Source organism: Henckelia pumila, chromosome 3 (assembly GCF_033568475.1).
Source record: "Henckelia pumila isolate YLH828 chromosome 3, ASM3356847v2, whole genome shotgun sequence".
NCBI lineage: Eukaryota > Viridiplantae > Streptophyta > Magnoliopsida > Lamiales > Gesneriaceae > Henckelia > Henckelia pumila.
In genome coordinates, this window is record NC_133122.1 from 134,950,457 (window position 1) to 134,959,697 (window position 9,241).

Genomic DNA, 9,241 nt, shown 5'->3' on the forward strand with positions numbered 1-9,241 from the left:
ATCCAATTCCACATTTGATAATTCAAGAAATAATAATGATTAAAATAACGACAAGGGCATTTTCGGAAAGACAAATATAGGGAGTAAATTGAAAGTTATGTTTGATTTAGGGAGTTATCTACAAGTTGCCCTTAATTTATAGGATGAATGAAAAAATAAATACACGTACACATAATTGCAAATAATAACTTAAATCAAGTTTATATTATTATTACAGGGAAAAATTAAAGCAGCCATATATCCCACCTTATCCATGTAATAAGCATTAGCTTATTGTTGGTAAGTAGATACAAATTGGTCTAAATAAGGTAATTCCTATTATATACTACGATAGGAGTCCTGACAGTACTATGAACACCATCGGACCACTCTAGTGATGCAGATATCATTTTCTCTATCTTCCCATTAATTGACAATACGAATGATTGTTTTTGATTCAGTGCCGTAAATTTGAGAACGCTAGGCGTCACGGTGATGTTATAATCCAAACTAGTGCTGGTGATTGCCTTGTATGTTGAATTTGTGGATCCTACATTTGTTAATGTTCTGTTGAACTGTGCTAAGAATTGTGTGCTCTCAAAACTTTTAGGAAAGAATGGAAATGTCATTGCTGGATAATTCAGATCGTTGGATGTCGATTTCTTGTCCGGACATATGATGCTTATTCCTATTATTTTGCTAAGCCTTGACGCATCATAGCTAGAGTTGCAAAGTTATTTGATATAATCTTCGGCCGTGATCTCATACACGAGGCCAGTGTCATCAGCTTTGATGGGATCGATATGGCCTGCTCCGTAAGAAAACTCTCCATATGGATCATTGGTGGCATTCAAAAAAAGAAAAGAAAAGAGAGAATAAAAAAAGAGTTAGCATACAAAAGCAAAGATGATCAGACTACACCATCTTTAAATTTCAGTTAAATCACTAGTCGTCATGAGAGCTGATTTGATTGCAGAAGGGGACCAATCGGGGTGGAATTATTTAACGTATGCAGCCGCGCCAGCGACATGAGGGCAAGACATTGATGTTCCGGATAATATACTATAATTCACGGATCGCTTATCTTTTGAGTTTTCTGATGGTAAAGCTAAAGGTGAGAATGCTGCTAAGATTTCAACTCCAGGGGCTGTTACATCAGGCTGCGTATACATTTTCATTCCCCTGTATTAATAATATACACATTCTTTGAAATGTTGTAATGGCCGTAAATTTTTACTACACGTACCTTCAAAATATTTAGAAAATTGATATTTGGGCCTCTTGAAGAAAAGGAAGCAATAGAAGGGGCGTTAAGATTCGTCACAAGTTCGCTCTTGAGTATCTGCACGGTGTGATTTCTGCATTTATTAGTAAGATATTGTCATACCCAAGATATTCCATGGAATTTTGAATGAGATGTGACAGGGGTTCAGTACTTTGTGGAGTTGAAGTAGCCTTTTTATGTCATGGAAGTGTGGAAAACTTAAAGAAGAAATGGGGATTGGAACAATGAAGGAAACATCACTAGGTGATGTTATCAGCGGTAGAACTGCACCAACCGCTCCAGCGGGAATGCCTCTGCCAAGCCGATGTCTTTGTTGCAAAGCACAACCTTTTCTTTTACTTTTGTTTTATCCAAGCAATCTGCTGAGCAAGACCTGAAATTTTCATACAGAAAATTTTAAAAATAAAGTGTATGTTTTGTAACAACGAATGGAAAGTTAGTTAACAAACTCAGCATCTGGTTCGGTGCATCCGCTTGAGGTTTCTTGCCCATATGCCAAGGGAAAACTCTTCCCCTTGAAATCGAAAGCATTGATCGATTTTCCCTGTAAGATAACGTAAAATTTAATCAAAATGGGATCTCAGAATTTAAGGTATGATTCCTTATATTTTTAAGAACATGCATACCGAAATTGAAGTTCCATTCCCAAGAACCACTTTGGTGATTATACCTCTATCAGTAATGCTAGCCGCAACCGTGAAAATCCATGGAGCGACGCTTGTGATCCCACTAAGCCCGTTATTCCCTGCTGATTGTACTACTAAAATACCCTTTTGTAAAGCATGAAATTATTCGATTGCAACCTCGTCCTTATCCAATGTGCGTGGAAGAGAGTGTCCGATAGAGACGGTAATGATATCAACTCCATCAGCTATAGCATCATCAAACGCAGCTAAAATATCTGAAGACTGGCACCCAGATCAGGATAACAAACTTTATATGCAGCGATTCTAGCCAACGGCATGCCTCCTCTTGCAGTCCCATTAGCAATGCCATAAAAACTGGTGTCTTTAACCATGTTCCCAGCTGCAGTAGACGCCGTATGAGATCCGTGGCCTTCTTCATCCCTTGCCGATTCATCCAAAAGCTTGAAGGAGTTGTAATACCGGGCTCCGATTAGTTTGCTGCATTCACAAAACAGATTTGTCAACTTCTCAAGAACAGAAAGGACATGGCGGTGACAAAATGGTTTAATTTACTTGTTGCAGGTGAAATTTTGTCCTCCTTTACACGCTCCTTTCCATTTCTTGGGAGGAGGGCTGAAGCCTTTGTCACTGAAACTCTCTGATTCCGGCCATATTCCGGTGTCAATGACCCCAAAAATCGTGTCGCTCTCCACAGTTGGATTTCGATGAAAATTTTCGCGGAGTCCCATGAAATCCCATGATCTTGTTGTTTGTAATTGAAGAGCTTTACTAGGAAAAATCGATACCACTTCTTCCTTACCTGAATTTCATTCTTAAGACATTAAATGCACTTACATGCAACTTATCCATTCTATATTTTAATGAAAAGCACTTTTAGGATAAGAAGACAAAATATGTGAAAACGGATCAAAGACAGAAGTTTACGTACTCGCCAACTTTTCCTGCTCTTCATGTGTGAGATAGGCAACAAAACCATTGAAACTCCGATCGTAACTTCGGATTAATGATTGACCATGAAACCTTCGAGAAACGAGCACAGATCAAGAAAACAAAAACTTTGATTTTTTTTTTCTACAAATCCCATATCTTTAATGAATGGGAAATTGTTACACAAGTTTACGATACCTGCTGTCAACAACATCTTGAAGCATGCTCGAGTGGTATGTGGAAGATGACGATTCTTCGTTCTCCCCGATCTGTCCCATGTACACTATGTAAATCTTTCTTTCTTGGTCTGAAGCATGACAACATATTATCCGACACAAAACACAAAGAACAAACAAAACAGAGGAAAGTTTGAGAGATTGCATTGCTCTGTGCATTGTTGAAGGATTGAAATGTGAAACAATGCCCCAGTTTTGATTTATGAATGTGTCTTTGTCTGATTGTGTTAGCCTTTTGACATCCTTTAATAGAATGAAATTTTTATTCTATAATAAGATTCAGCTGATTTGATTTCATGAGGTTGACTCTAGCTATTAATTGAATTCATTATGATTTTCTGCATTGACACAACTGTATCCTTGTTTTGGATCTCATATATTCTCAAAAATGATGTTCTGTTTTCTTATTGGAAAATTGGGTTTTCTATCTTCTATATTCGACATTTTGCAATTTTTTGTCCAATATAAAATGAATTGTTGTTCCACTTCTTAATTTTTTTTAAAAAATGTTATATTTACACCTTAGTTTACATCATTACTTAAATTTTTCATTATTTCTCTCATTAAGTAAAAAACTACCCATGATAAGAAATAAATATCTAGTTGATCAAAAAAATTTTTGTAATAAGTAAGGGTGTAAATCATGGTGTATACTAAGGTGTACATCTAGCATTACTCAATTTTTTTGGGCAATTTTGGTCATTTTATAGTTTTAATTTTTAATTGAAATTATTTTTATGGTATTGAACACATCAATATCACGCCAGTACTATATCAAACAAATTAAAATTGACAAAAAAACAAAGATAATGTATAAAAACTTAAATTCAATAACATAAAAAACTTAAATAATAAAAATATATACATCAAGGATGAAAGTTTACTGTAAGGAATAATTGGTTGCTATCAAAAACAGATTCAGATGTTGTCAATAGATGTTGGCAACATATATCCTAACATGCAGCGAAATTTATGAAAACGTGAATAAAATAAACAATCAACCAAATAAACAGACTCAAATATTTAAGCAAGAGTATAAAATACTATTGCAATGCCTAAGAGCAAAACTTTCTCTAAAAAATTAAATCAAAGAGTTTACAAAACCTTAAAACTAGTGAATTATTGTAAAAGACAATTTTCTCAAAAACATGTGAGAAAATAAAAAATAAAACATCTACTAAAAATTCTATGTGAGATGGAATCAAAAACAAAGTAAGAAGATGATGCTTGACGACTAAACACGACACCAACAACACCGACGATCCAATCTTCTATGCTCTCAAAACCTTCAAGTCGATCAAGTAAAGTAACACGAACAAAGTCGAAAACCCGAGCTTTAGAAATCTTCAAAGTGTACGCACAATTCTCTCAATCTCGGCTCTCTCTTGTTTGTCTCCCTTTTCGTGTAAGCCTCCACACCTTTTTTTATAAAATCCTCATGATTTGTTTCCATGTAGACGTGGTTCATAATTAGCATGATCTTGTTTTTTTGTTTCAAAATTGAATCTACAAAGATAAGATAATTATAGCAAGAGATTAAGATATGATAAATATAAGATAATATCATAAGTGTATAATATATTATATCTTATCAACTAAGGAAATAATTCTATTAAAACTTTGAGTCCAAAAAAGGCAAAATACTTAAATAAATCTTTTTAAAACCTAAGGGATTTTAGGAAATAAATATTCCCTTCATTTACAATTTTTCCTTTCTTGCAAATCAAAGTTAGAACTGATTATCTTTAGGGAAATTAGCTTGATTTAATGTGGTCTTTACTAAATCTTGACTTTCCTTTTTTTTTTTCCAATTCAAATTTGACAGTCGTTACCGAGTTGCCAAAATATGTGCTTTGATTTTGGGGGTAATTGCATACATTATCCTTGTGAAATACCGAGATTGCTAAAAGCCTCCTATGAAAAAATAGTAATGTACTAGCTCCCCATGTTTTTTCTAATTTTGAGCACATACATCCCTGTGTTTTCAAAATTTGAGCATATAACCCCTTGTCAGTACATATGTTCAGGAGTATTTGTGCATAAAATTTGAAAACACGAGAAGTTTATAGTCATAGGGTGTTTTTAGCAATCTCATGATTTCACAGGGGTAGCATATACAATTATTCCTTGATTTTGTTAATTTTGTTCAGCGGGAAAATGGGACTAGGATTGCCTCAACACGTGAATAATTTTAAACTAAAACGATGATTTCATTTCTACGTTGTTTTATATTTCCAACAAAATTGCTATCAGTTGATCTCACGAGTCAATTTTTGAGACACAGATCTCGTACGATTAAACCTATGAAAATGTATTATTTTATATGTCAAACAATATATATTACTTTTTTATTGTCGAAATGAATCAAAACGAGCAATCTCACAAATATAAATCCATGAGACCGGTGATAAATGCATTTTGTATGCATTATTTTGTGATAGGTTTATGTTTTTTTTGTGTGCATTCATATTATTTTTATGTGTTTTAGTGCATGTGTGTATTTCACTACTCGTGTTGATTTTGTAGGAAAATGGATTTTTGAAGTGTGAATTACGGAGCAGCTTTGTTCGAAAAATAAAATTAAATTCTAGATATATCCAAATCCGATCTCCACATTTCAGATTAATGTTCAGGATGTTTTGAAGCTGCTGTCCAAATTTCAGCTCGATCCGACGGCTAGATCTCGAGATATGAATTTTTGAAAATCGTCGCTCGGCGCAGAAAATTTGTACTGCGCGCGCGAGAATCAAGCTCGCGCGCGCGTGAGTCGGACGTCCAGACTTCTATTTTTTAATGCTGCGCGCGCGCGAGGCATATGCCGCGCGCGTGTCTTTCGGGGTCATATGTGTTCCGAAAAATCCTTGTTTTGAGAGGAAATTAACTGGTAGGCATTCCGGACCATATATATACAATATATAACATATTTTTTAGGGTTGAGAAGTTCCAGAATGCAGAGAACGCAAGAGAGGCAGCTACAAGGCTTGGGAGGGAAGATTTCTTCTTTTCTTTTCTTCTTCTTATTTTTATTTTTGAATTATTATTTTTAATTATTGAGTAGTTTATTTTCAACCAAGACGGCGTGGCGTGATTGGGCCGAACAAATTTATGTAGAAAACTTGGATGTTTGTTTGGGATTTTTCAGAGTTGATTTATTTTATTGATTGTCAGATTTATATTTGTCTTGTGAATAGTCTGATCAACTGTTTGCTTGCATGTAAATTGATTCCAAGTCAACAGAGGAGGTATTGATTTCGATAACTCTGATAATTAACACATGGTAAAACCGACTAGAAATAGAATTCGGTTTCAGTGTGCGGTTTGGGTGTAAACTGAATTTTCACAAATATTTAATGCATTCAAATTTGATTAGAATTACAAAAGATTAGTTCATCAATATTTGAATAGGTTTGATTGTTCTAGAAATAGTCATTTGAACAAGATAGGAGAATTCCCGTAATTTAAGATTAAATCTGAGTCCTGAATCGACTACTTGTTACATGACTTGTTCGGTACCTACGTGTGTCTTGGTTGTCTCATTTTTATTATTTTTATCTTCAGTTTTTTTTATTCTTATTTCTTAAACAGTTTTTATTTTATTTTCTTATTTTATTTAAATCAAATTGCTTTTTATTATTTTGTCTAGATTAAGTAAAATAATTAGTTCTTGAGAATTGACTGCAGTCCTTGTGGGATCGATACTTGGACTCTCAGTCCACTTTACTATTACTTGACCTGGTACGCTTGCCAGTAGATTTATATCACACCGATTTAGCCGGTCAAGTTTTTGGCGCCGTTGCCGGGGACTGTTTAGTTAATATTAGATAGATTATTTGCTTGAGAATAGATTTTTTTTCCCCTTCTGTCTTTTCTTTCTTTTCGTTATTTTAAATTTAAATTTTATTTTTTCTTACTTGTGAGGTACTTGGAGATGGATCATCGACAGGTGTTCACAAGATTTGACCAGCAATACTTGGAGCCTTTCTATGCTGCTTGGGGAAGATTCAATGATTTGGCAAACAAATTTCAATGCCATCAGTTTTTGACTTACACCCTCACTAAAATTTTTTATGGTGGTTTGGATGAGATTACAAGAAGTTGGGTAGATTCTGGAGCTTTGGCAACTGATAGTCAATTGTTTAGAAGAGATGAAGACAGTACGATGCACTTGTTAAATGATATGGCAGATTTTGACTACCATTGATATTGTGATCCTTCATTGCAAGGTTGGAGTCACAAATATCCTCCAGATATCAACTCTAAAAATTTTACAAACCAACAATCGGAGAGTCAAGAAGAGTGTGTAGGGTGTTCTGAAGATTATGTGGCTCAGTTGGAGAATCTTTTGCGGCAACAGACATAGACAAATCAATTCTTAGAAAGTCGTATCAAGTCTTGGAGTCTTTTGGATGAACAGATTGCGCTTCTTAGAGAACCAAATTTTGAGATTTGCCAAGGGAGTGAAGTTGTAGTAACCCAGATTCTATTTTAAGATAATAATATGTTAAACATGATTAAGGGTTAGTAATTAACTGATTCCGGAGTTTAATTTGGGCTTTTGATTTTTGGGCGAATCGGAAGCTCCGAACCCAGATCGGAAGCTCCGATCCTAGCCACTTCGGAACCTCATCGGAAGCACAGAGATCGAAAGCTCTGATCCTGGAACGAAAGTTCCGATCTCCATCTGCCAGCAATGCTCGATGACTCAGCCGCGAGTTTTGACAAGTGTTGAACGTAGAGCAGATCGAAAGCTCCGATCGCCCGATCGGAAGTTCCGATCCCGACGTGTCACACATGCACGCAGTGAGCTGGATCGGAAGCTCAGATCCTGAAATCGGAAGTTCCGATCCTGGCTGGGAATTTTGCCTATAAATAGGGCTTCTCAGATTCATATCTAAATACGAATTCCCGAGTTTCTTTCTTCAGTTATATAGTGTGAGATATACACTTGAGGGCCCTATCGGTTATAATAGAGGTTCTGGAATAACCAAGGTGTGGTTATAGTCATCCGGGACTAGCGACTCCAAAGGGATAACTATGGACGAAGGTATGGTCCGGGAATCTGTTTAAGTTTTGGGAGTACTTATTAGCTTAGTTAAGGCTTATAGAATTTATGTAGTGATACGGTGAACTTTTGAATATAGGCTTGGAACCTAGGATCCTATTTTACTTGAACTAGCCTAGAGGTACGTACACATTGACTGAGATTTTTAGTGAGTATACATGTTTATATGTTGCATTTATTTGGCATTATTATATGGCATGAGATATGATTTACCGTTTTCTATATTCATATGTCATGTGCATATACACGTTGAGCCTATACCTTATACCTGATTATAGAGCCGCTCAGCTCTATATTCGATAGTCTGTCACTGAGAGTACCGCGACGGCGGGGGCATTTATGTCTGTCTACTCTGGTGTACTGGACGAGTGTGGTTGCACCCAGAGGTTGATCCGTGCGGTGGCAGCACTCATGTGGCGCCGGTACTGAGCATGATTTTTGAATGACCCGTTACCAGTCATCATGTTGCATGCATCATATATTTACGTGTACTCATGTTTATGTACTGGGCGTTAGCACTCACGTCCTAATTGTTATCTTGGACACCCTATTCCATGGGGCAGGTCACAGGATGGACGGAGCTGGTAGTTCAAGGCAGGACTAGGGAGCAGGAGCCTTGAGGATTTTATTATATAGTAGAATTTGATATAGCTGTATAATATTTACTGTTTAAGTTTTCGATTTGGTTGTATCGCTACAAATTTAAGCCTGGATTTTATTACTAAGCTGATATGTATTTTATGGTTTTATTTCCGCATGTTTTACTCTGTTAAGTTATTTCGCTGTATTAAGTTTAATGCATGCTATTAGTTGCCAGTTAGTAGGTGATACCATGCAGGGTCACTAAATTTTTGGTATCAGAGCATGCTTAGATTTCTGGATTAGTACTTGGGATTTAGTTTAGTCTTGAGTAATTCTTGCGCATTGGGATTTTAATGTGCAATTCTTTTCAGGATATGGCTGACGAGAGTCACGGTAGTGTTGGCCAGGGAGGTGGTCATCATCATCGTTGCCATCATCATCAGGATGATCGACATCGTCCTCCTGAAGGTAGACGTCGCTACTCTATCAATAAGTTCATGCAAGTAGGACCGAAACCCTTGGT

At 36.0% G+C, this 9,241-nt stretch overlaps 1 pseudogene; it reads right to left on the bottom strand.

Moving 5' to 3' along the window:
• Positions 1-299: 299 nt before the first annotated feature.
• On the bottom strand, positions 300-3,141 carry LOC140889548 (subtilisin-like protease SBT4.3; annotated as a pseudogene).
• Between the last annotated feature and the right edge of the window lie 6,100 nt (positions 3,142-9,241).